At 41.4% G+C, this 16,488-nt stretch overlaps 1 long non-coding RNA gene across 1 annotated transcript; it reads left to right on the forward strand.

Moving 5' to 3' along the window:
• The first annotated feature begins 3,486 nt into the window (after positions 1 to 3,486).
• Positions 3,487 to 4,448, forward strand: LOC148315985 (uncharacterized). Its single transcript, XR_015840460.1, has 2 exons — positions 3,487 to 3,602; positions 3,710 to 4,448. It is a non-coding gene; the product is annotated as an uncharacterized LOC148315985 (long non-coding RNA).
• Positions 4,449 to 16,488: the final 12,040 nt, after the last annotated feature.

The following is a 16,488-nucleotide window of genomic DNA, read 5'->3' on the forward strand; positions in this document are numbered from 1 at the left end:
GCTGGCCTTGGAGAACACAGGTTTGTAAGATGCATCTTTAAGTACAATAACAGAGCCCACTTGTGGTGTTCTGGTGATGTAGTTTCCAATTAGTTTGGCAATCTAATAAATGTATGTGAGGTTTCTATGGAAGTTGAACATGCTGACTGACTGGGGGAGTTCTCCATTGTCCACTATCTGTAATTCAAATTTGTGGGTCTGAGTCAAAGTTTGGCTCTGCAGGAACAACGAACTGGTCAGGGAGTGACAGTATTACAAAGTTCTGCGTTACTCCTTTCTGGGCGGTGGCCCTGTTAGGCCATCATATGCCATATTGCAAATATCCCCATTGTGGGACTAATTAAGGACATCTTTATGTTGTGGTTTCCCTACCAGAACCAGCACCAACCCTGTATATTCATGATATAAAACACTGTTTCAATTTGATATTTAGCCTTTCTATACTGTAAAAATAGAAGACCCCAGGCTTTCCTGCGCGCCCTTGCCCAATTGGTGGTGTTCAGGAGACAACCTGGGACTGAAATATCAGTCACAACCAGTGTTGTTTTCGTCACTGATGACTATGACGAAAATACTTCGTTAACGCCCCTTTTTTAATGACGATGACAAGCTATACGAGGTTCTTTTATGACGAAAACATGACGTGATGTACATGAATTTTTTTCGTTGACTAGACAAAATTGTTAGCATGTGGTTCATAAATTATTTTATGTTGCTTTTAGTGAAATAAAGCCACAACAGTTGCCCAACAAAATGTTTTGCTTCTCTGCTTATTTTGGAGCAGTGAGTATTGATTCCACTGTTGCCACTTTTTTCTGTTTGTGATGAAGAATCCTTAGTAGTCCATCCAAAAGTCTTTGTTATTGGGTGGAAACCTTGAATGCCTTGTTTTAACTCAAATGGACTTAAACCCATCCATCCATCCATCCATCCGTTATCTGTACCGCTTCTCCTCACTAGGGTCGCGGGGGGTGTTGGAGCCTATCCCAGCTGTCTTCGGCAGTAGGCGAGGTACACCCTGAATTGGTGTCCAGCCAATCGCAGGACATGCATAGACGAACAACCATCCACGCTCACACTCATGCCTCGGGGCAATTAGAGTGTCCAAGCAACTTGCCATGCATGTTTTAAGAATATGGGAGGAAACCGGATTACCCAGAGGAAACCCACGCAGGAAGGCCGGAGCCAGAATCGTACCTACGACCTCAATATTGTGAGGCCATCATGCTAACCAGTTGGGCCACCGTGCCGCTTGGACTAAAACCTTTGTGAATAAATTGACGAAAACTAGGGTAAAACTTTTTTTGCGTTTCCGTCGATTAAAACTGGACTAAAACCCTTTTTTTAGTTTTCGTTGACTAAAACTGGACTAAAACTATAACGAATTGGGATGACTAAATGTGATGTAAACAAATCAGCACTTTGTCCAAATGACTTGGACAAAATCTAAAATGCCTGCCAAAAACAACACTGGTCACAACACGTGTCTACAGAAGATTAATTGGCATGGGCGAAATTAATTAGTTTTATTTCATTCATGAGCTTATGTTTTGTTTTGGGTGGCTAAGGCTTAAAATGTGTAAAAATCTAATCCAACCTCAAATATAATTAATTCAATAAATTTATGATGCTACTAAAACATCGAAGCAGCCTCCTCCAGGCTTTACAGACTCAGAAATGGAGGTATGCGTATCGTGTGCTCATCCTGTCGTGTCTCGAGATGTTAAAATTGCAGTTAGATAGACGTGTGCTGATTAGACAAGACTTCTAATATATCTGGTGTCACAGGATATTTGTCAGTGAATGTGTATGTCTGGTTTGAGGCTCACTCAGCTTTTTCTTGTGTTGTGGGGTCCAGTTGAGTTGAATTGCGAGTCAGGTATGTTGGCCATCTGACACCCAACTGTCAGGTTTGCGTTCGTGGGGACCCCGTAGAGCCATTTTTATTGTTGACATAAATCATAGCTAATCATCTTTTCCTTCATTATCATATGAAATACAGTTAGGAGTTGTATGTGCCTTTACTATGTTATAATCTTAGAACCTACCAGCCACTACAGCTGTCCGACAAGAAGACTTTTGGCTGTCCTGTGCTCCATTGCGGCCCTGGTGGCGTTCAAAAGACAACCTGTGACTGAAATATCAGTCACAACATATCTCTACTGAAGATTAATTGTCATGCGCTAAAGTAATTGGTTTTGTTTCATTCGTGAACTTGTTCTTTAAAATGTGTAAAATTCTGATCCATTTTCTTTTTTTTAATTCATTAAATTAATATTCAACTTGTTCATTAGGATGGAGGACAACCGACAATGACTGAATCGGCTGAGGTTGATGCCACCAGAACGTCGAAGCAGCCTTCTCAAGGTTTGACAGACTCTGAAAAGGAGGTATGCGTATCATGTGGTCATCCTGTCGTGTCTTGAGATGTTAAAATTACAGTTAGATAGACCTGTGCTGGTTGGACAAGTTTTCTAATATATCTGGACATAAATCGTAGCTAATAATATTTTCCCTCATCATCATATGATATACAGTTATGCGTAGTGTATGTCTTTACTATGTTACAATCTAAGAACCTACCAGCCACTACAGTTCTCTCATTGGGAGACTTAAGCTTTCGTCAGGCTGTCGACTGCTGCATTGCCCTCTTATTGGCTTTAAGTACACAACCTGTAACTGAATTATCTGTCAGAACAGAACCTATGTGTCCACAGCAGGTGATTTGGCATGTGGATTCTTCAGATTTTTAGAAAATAGGTAAAATTGTGATCAAAAGTTTAAAATGTATAAAATTCTGGTATAGTTTGCAATAGTATATCTATTAAATCATTTCAAAACTTCTTAACAAGGATGGAGAACATTGGCTGTGACCGAATTGGTTGAGGTTTACATTACCAGGACCATTGAGCAGCCTCCTCGGGATCTACAAATTTAGGAATGAAGATATGCATCCCATGTTACAATCCTGTTATGGCCCGAGGTTTTGACGTTGCAGTTACATATTGGGCTGGGCGATATGGCTGATAAGTACATAGCGATATAAGTATTTCATATGGGTCCATCGATACACATTGAATTCTTTTTTCATATTATTTTATTCATTATTTTTTTTATTTTCCAATATTTTCACTGCCCTGTTAAAAAAACATTTAATGTAGTTTTCCTCCCGGGAGCTTTTTGTTACGGTCAATTAAGTGTTTTTGTTAAATATAGCTGCGTAGAATAATTATATGCATTATTATCGTACCACAATGTTTTGGTTTTGCAAATAATTTCCTAAAATCATTCTAATTTTGTTATTACATTATTTTGTCATAATATCATTCATCAATATTTTAGTTTTTTTTTTTTTCAAATAGAATTAAGACCTTTTTCTGTGCAGATTCCTCTGGGGATTAAGTATTTAATGGGTTCTCAATTTTCTCTTGGACTCTGATGCAACCCAGTCTCCTCCCTTGGACAAAAAATATGGGCTGAATCTTCCTTGGAATAACGACACAGATTCTGACGAATCATTGTCAAATCCTGCCCCTGAACTTTGTGCCTCAGACCCAGACCATATTACTATCCCAAGGCTCAGGAGGACCAAAAGTATACAGGTAAACAACCCATATAGATTTCAGGGAATCTTACAAGCAAATTGCATATATTTTATTGGTCTCCTGCCTTCTATCCTTTATATTTCGTTGTTGTTGTTGTTTTTTAGATTAAAAAAACAGGCTGACTTTGGAATGGATAAGCATTATTACTCCAACTCAGATGACAGTGGAGATGAATATATTCCGGATACAAGTGAGGCCTCTGATTCAGACGGAAGTGAATCTTTGAAAATTGTGGACCCTCTCTTGAAGTCTAAGAATGCCTTCAGAGATTTTTCTCCCACACCACGAATCTCAAAAGCCACCTCAACGCAGGTTGTTAATCAAGGGCGTTCACCCGTTCGGAGGAGTAGCAGCACTGGTGTGATTCTTGAATTCTATGGCTCTTCAAATATTTGTGCAGTTTAACACAAATCATCCAAAATAGAATTCAAGCACATCTGTGACAGAAATTCAAATTCAGAAGTCAAAGAGAGAGAACAAAAAAAAAATCTAATGCTGCCCTTCTTCCGAAGACATATACTGTAAACATTAAATGTATGTTAGGACAATCTTGAAAAAAGTATTAGAACACCCTTTACTTTTATTTCTTGTTAATTTTATTAACCAAAATATGTCCATTTTTATTACAGATTAATGAATACAAAATTAAAACTCTAATCAGCTACTTTTTAATCGTTATATTTGTATAAACAAATGTTATACATCTGTGTGTTAACTTATACAAGAAATGACGGAAAAGCAAGGGTGGTTTAGTATTTTTTTATCGTATATAGTCTGTATAATATCTTTAACCTATGCTGATGCTGTTTAATACTGATTTAAATAATAATAATAATGTCATAATCTGTTGGTTTTACATGAACAAAACCTTTCAAGCACTTTTTAAAATTCTAAATACTACCTCTTGTCAGTAAGTTGGTTCACAGCACTGCCTTGGAGTGAAAGTGTGTAGTGCTGAGACAGTCGGTATGTGCTGAGTCGTCTGACGTTTGTGTGACTGGTACCCAGGAAGGTAGCAAAACCAGGCAGTGTGTATGTCGTACCCAGGAAGGCAGAGAAACCAAGCAATATGTATGTGGTACCCACGAAGGCAGAGAAACTAAGCAGTGTGTATGTGGTACCTGGGAAGGTAGCAAAACCAGGGAGTGTGCATAGATACAGACCCCAAAAGTGATTAAAACCAAATAAAGTCCCCAGAAGATCATCTGTAGTCAGGTGAAGGACCCTGTACTTTGTTCAACTCATTTACTCCCTTAGACGTACAAAGACGTCTTTTAATGCAATGGCGCCCTCTACCAAAGACGTATAAGTACGTTTCCTGTCTTTTTTACGTCATAGTGTACATAAGGGTCTGATGCAACCTCTGACTGAGAATCAGCCTTGTCCGCATTGTGAATCATGTAAAAATCACCCAGCAGGGGGCAGAGGTGCAAAAGATCCGCCTTGAATCTGCACCAGAGGTACAAATGGGGGGGCGGGATCCTGGGGTAGACTTATAAGTGTGGAGAGCAGCGTGGGTAGCAGCAGCATCGGCAGCACTAGCAGCAGTCGCATTAGTAGCGTTAGCAATGAAATCCTCCAAGCAAATGACGATCGAGGAATGCTTTTTTGTAAAAAAAAGCTTCCTAAAAGCATCAAGGCGATGGAGACGCTTTGGTTGAGAGGATGACGCTTCGTCGTCGTCACAACAAAACGGCGTCTAAAGAGGGTGCGCGTGCCTTGCGGCCTGCATCGCCTGCCTTCGGACAATAGCCAAAGCAGCTGAGAGTCCTCACCAGATCCCCCCGAACGAGGAGGTAAGCGCTCGCAAGTTACCATTGAACATGTGGTTTTACCCCTCATGCTTTTATTGTACATATCATGCATCTTGCGGGCAGAAAATGTCGCGTAAATGTGCAGTTAGAAGCGAGCTTGCTCGCTGACTTCCTCGTCCGGCCGCCTCTATTGCACAATTACACGCGAGCGTAAGTCCTCGCCGACGAGGAAGTAAACGCTCGCAAGTTACCATTAAACATGTGGTTTTAGCCCTCATGCTTTTATTGTACATATCATGCATCTTGCGGGCAGAAAATGTCGCGTAAATGTGCAGTTAGACGCAAGCTTGCTCGCTGACTTTCTCGTCCGGGCGCCTATTGCACAATTACACGCGAGCGTAAGTCCTCGCCGACGAGGAAGTAAACGCTCGCAAGTTACCATTGAACATGTGGTTTTAGCCCTCATGCTTTTATTGTACATATCATGCATCTTGCGGGCAGAAAATGTCGCGTAAATGTGCAGTTACGCGCGAGCGCATCTCCTCCCCGACGAGGAAACAACAATACTGAATGGTGTGGTAATCATGCATACTTTCTAAAATTCACAGATTGTGCATCCCGCGGCAAGAAAGTTCCTCCTCGTCTTGTTGGTGTAAAGAAAGGTAAATTATAATATGAAACTTCACACGCCAGCAATAAAATGCAGCAATAAATATATATTTCCAATTGTTTATATTTCTGTAATTTACAGGTTGTGCATCAGGAAGCAGTGGTTCCGGATGGCGTCACACTGGATGGCAACCGAGGAAAATCGACTTTACAGCAACCCCTGGACCACTGAATGCCGCTGCCCATTTGGAGTCTGAGGAGCCAGCTGATTTCCTGCAGCTGTTTCTCACGGATGAGCTTCTGCAGCACATCGCGGATGCCAGCAATCACTTCCCAGACAATTATTTTCACACAAACCCCAGTGGACAAACACAAGCTCGCCTATTTTCCACGGACCAGCAAAGCCAGACCACAACGAAAGTGTCGGGTCTGTTTGCGCAAAGGCAAACGGAGTGAAACAAGAATGTGGTGTGAACTATGTTGTGTGCCCTTGCATCAAGGCAACTGTTTTATTTTATATCACACAAAAAAAAAGTATGTATGACACTGATGTATTTCATTTTTGTACATAGTTCAACAGTTCAGTCGTTTAGTGTTATGTGCAAATAAATTTATTTTATCAAAAACATTTTTTGTGCTTTTTTTTGTTATTTTATAGAAGGCATGCATTATTTAGATGTTAGAGGTGTCATAAAAGCCATAAATAATAGTGTCAAAATTCAAATTATGGTCAAAATGCATCAGTTTACAAAGCTCATTTTCTCAGTTTTTTCCCCAGGGATTGGAGTTTTCATGAAATTTAGCTATTTTCAAATGCTGATTGCTCAAGAATGGAAAAAGATAGGAACAAACATTTTTTTTCTGTTGAAAGAAGAGAGGCTCATCTTTCTTCGGGTGTGCTCCATGTCTATATAGCATTAGAATACTATATTCTGTGGGCCTTGCAATATTAGTCAAAACCCAGGAAAACGCTGGGATTGAGCGGGTTGCTCCAGTGAAAATGGCTGGTATTTAATGAGTTAAGACTGGTTAGGACATCCGGCTCGCAGTCCCAAGGTGCAGGGTTCGATCCCGGGACCCAGCTTTCCTGTGTGGAGGTTGCATTTGTGAGTGAGTTTGAGCGCAGATGGTTGTTCGTCTTTGCGTGCCCTGCGATTGGCTGGCAACCACTTCAGGGTGTGCCCCGCCTACTGTCCGTTGACAGCTGGGTAGGCTCCAGCACGCTATCCTTGTGAGAATAAGCGGATTGGATATTACATGTATGTGTTTATGCCCTAGGCCAGGCGAGGGCAAACTACGGCCCGGGGGCCACATGCGGCCCGTTAAGTTTTAATCCGGGCCGCCGAACTTGAAAAAAATTTAATGAATAAACCTTGTTAATGTTTTATTTTCTAAACACTGTGGTTTTCAAAGACAAATATTATTGTTGGAATGCTTTTATTCACTTTCATTTAAAATTAAATGTATTTTTTTTCTCAGATGAGGTGAGGTTTCCAAAACACTCCATCCATCTGCTCCTGGTCCGGCCCCTCTGTCATATTTTAGAACCCATTGTGGTCCTCCAATCAAAAAGTTTGCCCGCCCCTGCCCTAGGCTTTGTGTCTTTGCTTGGTTGACTGTGTAATGAGTGTATGAATGCATTTCTTTCTACCAGACACCTTGGACTTCCCATGGCAGATTAATAATCTATTTTATCTATCCATCAGGGTCACGAATGTCATTTGATGAGTAGAGAATTTAGAGTCTCCAATTAACCTAATATACATGGATTTGCGCATGGAAACCTGAGAAAAAGCCCTTAGTCCTACTTTTCCATCTGAACCACTTTATCCTCACGAGGGTCACAGCCGTGACATCCCAGCTGACTTCAGAAAGTAAGTGGGCGACGACTCATGATCTCTTGGTTGAATAATATTGTTAGGGGCTCAAAATGGCCCTCTACAATAAAATGGCAGAAGAATATTACATACTCTCTGGCAGAAGAATATTGCGTTTTTTTTGTTTTGTCCAATTAACTTAAATAAAACTTGGGAAAATTTAATGATTACATGTAAACCAGCTGGTCTTCCCCATACCAAGCCCTGGCTAAAACTGACTGAAAAATGCATGATGTGTGCCTTTTAAACTCCTCGGCCCATCCACTATGCCAGGGATGGGCAAACTTTTTGATTGGGAGGGGGGGGGCACAATGAGTCCTAAAATACATTTAATTTTAAACGAAAGTGAACAAAAGCATTACAACAATATATATGTCTTTGAAAAACCACAGTATTTAGAAAATAAACCATTAACAAGGCTTATTCATTTAATTTTTTTCAAGTTTGGGGGGCTGGATTGAAACGTTTAACGGGCCACAAGTGGCCCCCGGGCCGTAGTTTGCCCAAGTGCCCTAAGCCAATTGATTCTAAAAAATAACAGTTTTCTTCATCAAAACAACATTTTATGATCAACATAAATGTTAGTGAGTACATAAAGGTATACTCATTCGATCTATCATAACCCCATGCACTTAGACTGTACAAAAAAAAGAAAATTTTTATTTTAAAACCTAGTATTTCGCCATGACGTCACACGCTAGCGTCAAGTGCTTGGCGCTAAAAACCCGGAAGTAACAGCGGCGCTCGGTTTGAAAGTGGAGAGTTGTGCATGGTAGGCGAATTCGGGAGAAATGTTTGTTGAACACGAGGACTGTGGCGTAGAAGATGGTTTAACAGCGATCTAGTGCGCACCCAACCGTGATGGCTGACCAACGAAATAAATGCGGACCGACGGAGTGGACTGACAGGACGTGGAAAACAGGTGTGTGGCATGTGCACGAATGTGGGAGCGCGTTCACTATGGTGGCAGCGATCGCAAAGCAGCAGCACCACTCCTTGACAAAAGTATTGTACTTTCTCTGATGTTTTGGGTTTGCTCTGCTTTGGGGTTTGTAGTTCTGGCCACGCAAAAGTAACAAAGCAAGTTCTTGGATGTCTGCTTTTTTCTTGAACTGTTAATTGGTTAACATCGTGGCTCTTATTTTTATCTAATGTATGGAGTTTGGTGGCTATCTATATGCACAACTATATTAGTTGCACTTGAAATTGCATACAGAAAATTAGTATAAATAGGTTACGCTATAAAGTATAACAATATTAACAATCGTTATTGTTGTTACTGTTTATTTATTTTATTTTGCAATAACTGTGCTCCAAGCTTAGCTGTTGTGCCAGCTGCCAAGTAAAAATATGTAATCTCACTCAATAATAGGAATAAATACTTAACTAACATCTCAATTTTTCGGGTTGGGCTGTGGGGGAGGGGAGGGTGGCTGCCTGACATAAAGCAGACTGTCCTGCACATGCGCAGACCAGCCGAGTGTGTGAAGTGTGCGTAAGTGCAGTACCGGGACCGACCACTAGACAGCGATCCTGAGTAATTTTTCCGCACACACATTTCTAGCACACTCGTCTTGTTTTTGTGACCTTCCTGGGAAGCCCTGAAACTTTGACAGGACCTCCCCCTGAGCTTCTTATCACTGAATTCAATGCTCTTTTTTGTGGGGCCCAGATTTTTGGTCCCCACAAAAATTTTGGTCCCTTACAGTGGGTGTGCTGTCCGATGTTGGTCCCCAACATGTAGCTTATACATACAAACACACACACACCCCCCTACTTGTTTTTGTGACATTGTTGGGCCACCTGAGCAAAACTCACATTGTGGGAACCACCCTTTCTAGTGGTTGTACAGCTCTGAAAAAAATCAGGCAGTGTCCAGGAATTTAGTTAAACACAAAAACCACTTCAAATTACCAATTAATGACCAGGAGGTCAAATGAGTGACTCAAGTGCATGTAATTCAGTCACTGTAGCCCAAAGATTCTCTGGGCCAGTGGATGAACCATTATTCGTCTTGGACAGCATTGAAGCAGGCCGTAGCCTGGTTTCTAAAGCTGAAAGACTTACTGACAGAGTAAAGGAAAATAGAAAGGAGTTAATCACATTAGGTGAAGAAGGCAAGATGAATTTATTCAAGAGAACTGTCAAAGGAAAGTATTTGACCTGCGACGACTTGGATAAAGCAGAAAGAGAACTTGTGAAATACTGTCAAAGGCGAAGTTTCAAAAAAGATTTAGCCATATTTGAAAAACAAAAAAGGGTGAAGAAAAGTAGCCCACTTTACAAGTTCAATATAGTACTTCAAGATGGTGTCATGAGGGTTGGTGGACAGTTGAGCCACGCAGCCATGCCTGAAACAGCAAAACAGCAAGCCATCTTGCCAAGGATTCACATAACACAAAGCTAGTCCTGAGATACATTCATGAGATTACAGCTCACGCTGGAAGGAACCACATGATGGCTAATCTAATAATAATAATGCCTTTATTAGTCCCACAATGGGGAAATTCGAGATTCGAACCCAGGCCTCCTGGGGAGACTGGGTCCTGAACGCGGCGCCTTAGACCACTCGGCCATCCTGGCAGCAATAATAATGCCTTTATTAGTCCCACAATGGGGAAATTCGAGATTCGAACCCAGGCCTCCTGGGGAGACTGGGTCCGGAACGCGGCGCCTTAGACCACTCGGCCATCCTGGCAGCCGAAAAAAATTCGAGATTCGAACCCAGGCCTCCTGGGGAGACTGGGTCCTGAACGCGGCGCCTTAGACCACTCGGCCATCGTGGCAGCCATGTGAGGCATTATCTCATAAGGGAAATACTGGACAATCAAATTAATGACTTCCCAGGCTTCAGGATGCCTTTTTACGCTCTATAAATGTGGAAATTTACATTGGAAACGTTTGGTTTAGCTGTTAATGAAGTTTCGTTTTTTTAGTGCTGAAAATTCATTGTCTGCTGGCGCTGTACACTTTTTCTAAGTGTTGCAATATCTCATGAAGGAAATACTGGACAATCAAATTAATGACTTTCCAGGCTTCAGGATGCCTTTCTACACTATATAAAGGTGGAAATTTACATTGGAAACGTTTGGTTTAGCTGTTAATGAAGTTTCGTTTTTTTTAGTGCTGAAAATTCATTGTCTGCTGGCGCTGTACACTTTTTCTAAGTGTTGCAATATCTCATGAAGGAAATACTGGACAATCAAATTAATGACTTTCCAGGCTTCAGGATGCCTTTCTACACTATATAAAGGTGGAAATTTACATTGGAAACGTTTGGTTTAGCTGTTATAAAAGTTTGGTTTTTTAGTGCTGTAAATGCATCAACAGTTTTGGATACCTCGAGCTGCTAGAGTCATCAGAAGAGTGCTACCTGACGATCCGCCTTTCAAGAGAATTGGCGTTGATTATTTTGGTCCATTCTAAGTAAGTAGGGTTAGAGGACAAGTAAAGAGATACGGCGTGATTTTTACATGTCTCGCTGTACGAGCCGTACATCTGGAAATTGCATCTTCACGTGACACAGATGCTTGTCTCAACGCAATCCGAAGATTTCTTGTCAGAAGAGGACAAGTGAGAGAGATGTATTCTGATAACGGAACCAACTTTAGATCAGCTGACAGTGAAATGAAGAAATCAATCAAAGAATGGAACACTAAGTAAATCGAGAAACACTTGCTGCAAAAAGGTATTCAGTGGCATAGCAATCCCCCAGCAGGTTCCCACCACGGAGGAAGCTGTGAGCGACTTATTTGGTCTGTGAGAAAAATCCTGAATGTCACTGTAAAAGAACAAATTTCGGGTGAAGAAAGTCAATATACCTTGCTTGGTGAGGCTGAAGCAGTTATAAACAGCAGGCCTATCACAAGGACATCTTCCGACCTCAACGACTTGGAAGCACTCACACCCAACACTCTGTTGTGGCTGAAGGTCAAACCTGAGTTACCTCCTGGAGTCTTCTGTAAAGACGACCAATACGCCCCAATACGTACCTCTGGGAATGAGCTGGTCAGCTCTTTAAAGAGTATTATGTAAGTTGAAATACATTAATCCATTTTTCTTTTTTGGACCATCTTTAACTGTGTAGTGTGTAATGTCTAAAATACAAAATGATCAGATTTTAGGGTGCAGTTGACGACTATGGCACAGGTCCTCGCTCTACAAGTGCTAATAGTCTTCGGCAAAGAGAAAAATCTGCCATAAGGTACAGAAAACATTGGCATCAGAGTAAATGGATGCATGTTTTTGCAATGTGCGAGGAAACTGGCGAACTCAGAGAAAACTACGCAGGCTTGGGAGAACATGCAAACTCTACACAGGAAGGCCGGAGCCGGAATCGATCCCACAACCTCTGCATTGTGAGACCATCGTGCTCACAAGTCGCCCACCGTGGCGGCCGTCCATTATGAATGCCATCCCACCATCCATTATCTGTACGGCTTCTCCTCACAAGGGTTGCGGGGGGTGCTGGAGCCTATCCCAGCTATCTTGGGGCAGTAGGTGGGGTACACCCTAAACTGGTTGCCAGCCAATCGCAGGTCACACAAAGACAAACAACCATCCGCGCTCACACTCACACCAATTTAGGGTGTCCAAACAACCTGCCATGCATGTGTTTGGAATGTGGGAGGAAACCGGAGAACCCACGCAGGCGTGTGGGAAACATGCAAACTCCAAACAGGAAAGCCGGAATCAATCCCGCGACCTCTGCATTGTGAGACCATCGTGCTAACAAGTCGCCCACCATGCATCCCTGCTAAATAAATGATTAATTTTTACATTTTAGTATTTGTAAGCGATCTTGTGTTCATGACAGCATTTTCAACAGTGTGGGTGTTTGTATGAAAGCATTTCACTCGTGTATGGGCATGAGCATGTTTCAGTTGTATTTATGAATAACAATAATTTCACAATTGTGCCTGAGCGCCTTTCACTGGTGTGTATGAGAATGTTTCACCTATGTGTATGAGCGCATTTGACGAGTGTATGAGCAACAACTATTTCACTAGTGTGTATGAGAGCGTTTCACTCGTATGTATGATAGCGTTTCATAAGTATGCATGAGCAACAACAATTTCACTGGTGTGTAAGAGTACATTTCAGAAGTGTGAAGCGATTCCTGATTTTTGTCCCCAACGGCACCTCATACTCCCCATCTCCCGCTCACTTCTCCTGACCCCATGAGCCATCCCCGTTGCTACTACATGGAGATTTGATGTGTTTTTTTGTTTTTTTTGTTATTAGCTTCTTCAACATCTCTTCTGATTCTCATCTCTTCTCTGGCGCTCGTCTCCGCCTGTCTGATTTGAAGTCGACCTCAGAATTTGCACTATTTTGACATGACTTCTGTGGTAATCACTACTGACATATTGTGTCATTTGCTCAATAATACATTAAAATTATAATAAATAATTAAAATGGGTCCGGTGCCGAGCTCTGGCTTCATATCTTTAAAAGTGGTCTTCTCAAATCTGTTACTAATGGCCTCTAAATCAGTTGTGGTAGAGAAGGGGCAAATTAGACCTTATGGCATCTTAATTTGGTCAAGTCTTGTACCCATTTTCAAGGCCAGCGACTATTGCTTTAGCTATATACAAGAAAAGGATTACTCTGAATATACACAACAACAAATCCCAGATGTCCAACCCAAATGTTGTTTCAAAATAATCCAGTTCAGATGATAAACAAATGTATTGGTATGTTGAGGTCATTATTTCAAATCAAAATATACACTTCTTTTTCAGACAATGGGGAGGATCGAAGAAGTGGAAAAGTTGCAGGAGTAACTTCAAAACAATGCAAAGAGACAGAATCTGGAAGAATGTCAAGTTTGTCCATGTTTATATTTCTGGAATTTAGTGGGCGTGCATCTCGAAATGTTTGGGGATGGTTCGGGCTGCCAGACAAGACTTTCACTGCGAGCGCTGGACCACTGGATGCTGCGGCAAACAGCGGACTTCTTGCAGCTATTTATTACCAACAAGCTACTCCTGCACATCAATGATGCGGATGGCACAGACTGCTTTGCAGACAATTATTTTGAGGCAAAACCAAGAGGTCTGTAAGCACTCTGAAAACAAAGTAAAATATTTGACACCCACGGCAAAAAAAGCCATGCTACAGCATAGGGCTGGGCGATAAACCGAAAATTTACCGTTACCGAAATTTATTACAATGACCGAAATCATTTTGCCCATGTCGGTAAATTCGATGAATAAAAAAAGAAAAGCCTTTTGTCTGCGGCAATGTTCATGCCCCTTTAAGACCGCTACAGCGCCTCTAGTCATGTGACTCCACCCGTCTGTCGCTCTCGTTGCTGGCGATTCAAATCCAGAAGCTTTCTCACCACCCACAACACAACCATGCTGTGCTGAAAGTTCAAAGTGAGAAGCAAGGTTCGACAAGTGACAACAGCCCATGAACGGAGGCGACACCATACGAGAGAACGTCTCAGAGGTGGACGCGATAGCCTAGCACATAGCTAAAGATAAAGCTCCTCTAGTTACGTGGCGCGCACAGGATTTAAACGCTTCATGAAAGCCGTATTTCCCGATATGGACTACATCGGGCCGGGAGCTTAGACATGTCAAGCATTTTGCATCTACATCCGACTTGTGGTCGGGTCGCAACATGGATCCCTGATTGAGCCTAACTGTGCATTACATAGATGACAAGTGGCGACTGCGCAGCAGAGTACTCGAGACGGCACATTTTCCCCGATAATACCCACTTGTTTATTTGGCTTGCATTGACATTTTCTTTCATTTTATTTAGCGTTTTTTTATTTGCCATTATTTACATCATGAGAGCATTTTGGCGCAATCTATTTGCAGAAAAAGATTTCGCAAGAGGTACCCTTTTTCTTTGTGACATTGTTCAAGTCATGCAAAGCAGGCTCAGGGTTCGCGGTTAACCGCTTCCCGATTGCCCGGGGCAAGTGAAATTTGGCCACGGGCAAGGTAAAATTATGGGCAACTTGCCCGACCGGGCAAGCATTTTTTAAAGCAGCCAAATATCTTTAATTTTGACGAAAACGGTGGTGTGATCTGTTTGTGTGCACTGTATGGTGATGGTTTAACCCAGACAACCCCTTATGTTTTGGTATGGTCCATTGGCCTTATCGGGGGCAATGGGCGGGCGCTACGGGGATCAGTTAGTTCAGTGAATGTCGAGTTAAAGTGGACGTCAATAAATCCCGCAGTATTGGAACTCGCTGTCGTAGCATCCTCATTTGAAGTTTGAAAAACACAACAAAAACCTACGATATTTTGGCCGAAAATTGGCGACGAGTTCGTTCAAATCCGAACATTTCGGATTCCTCTGACATGACTAAAATAGCTCGAATATTTTTAAGTAGACAATTCAGTTGTGAGTAAGGAAGGGAGTAATATTTGATTATTGGCTGTTAATTCATTAGCTCCATGATGTGACCTGACATAGTGTCAGTGACTGTGTTCTGTATATGCTATGAAACTTATGGAGGCAGCACCACAGGCACTGGTCTTAAAGGAATACACAAATTTGCCACACTCATAATTTACTCATGTGATTCCTCAATTAATACGCTCTCCTGGACTTAAAATTGATCATCTGGATTGCTGTAATATCATTTTCCCAATTTAACATGCAGATTTGTTAATTATTAAAACTACAATTAACATTTTCAATAACTGCACAGGATGATACATTTGCTCTTGTGAGTAGGGTTTCATGGTTGACGATGAAAACAAGATTAATTTATGCTTATCAGATTATATGTTTATTTACATTTGTGGCGCACATTTTACAACCATAAACATTTTATTCTTAGAGAAAAAAAATTGTCACTTGCCCAAGTCGGGCAAGTAATTTGGCCACTCGGGCAAGGCAAATTTTAGTGGCACTTGCCCTATGGGCAAGCAGTTTTTAAAGTTAACCGCGAACCCTGCAAGCTATTTGGAATGTTCATACAAATGATTTTTGTACTTTTATTTTTCATTGAAAGTAAAGTGTACCAGTTGGTCAATAAAAAAAACAGTCAATATGCAATTCCTGCATTTATTTTGATTTTAGTCCACGTGGGAATTTATCGTGCATTTATCGTTATCGAGGTAAAATTGCTCGATTTCTCGCGATATTGATTTGAGGTCATATCGCCCAGCCCTTCTACAGCATGTATACAGTGTGAGACGTGTTGTGTTCACTTGCTCCAAGGCAATTGTTTTAGTGTATACCACATACCCAACGAATTGTGTAATTTGTATGGCGGGGTGTACACATGCGTTGCAAAAACACATGCACACACTGTCACTCACGCACTTCCGTATATAGTTTATTTCAGCACCTTTTGTCATGCTGTTTTTATTTTATAGAAGGAAAGCATTATTTTGATGTCTGAGCTGTCACAAAAGAAAAAATAGAACTGTTGAAGTCAAGTCAAGCTTGTGCTTGAAATGTTTGTTCTTAGTTTCTCAGTTTTTCGTGAGCAACGGGAATTCAGTTATATTCAAACGCTGTCAGGTAAAGGCTCCATATTTTTATAGCATTATAGCACACTATTCTGTGGGCGCTAGAATTGAAGGGTTTGCGTTAGTAAAAATAGGTGGGATTAAATGAGCTGAAGTGTATCTCTTGAGTGCTCCTTAAATATTTGCCTGTGTTGTT

This window comes from Idiotropiscis lumnitzeri, unplaced genomic scaffold (assembly GCF_059441095.1).
Source record: "Idiotropiscis lumnitzeri isolate Australia: NSW breed Sydney's pygmy pipehorse unplaced genomic scaffold, RoL_Ilum_1.0 HiC_scaffold_26, whole genome shotgun sequence".
NCBI classification, from domain to species: Eukaryota; Metazoa; Chordata; class Actinopteri; order Syngnathiformes; family Syngnathidae; genus Idiotropiscis; species Idiotropiscis lumnitzeri.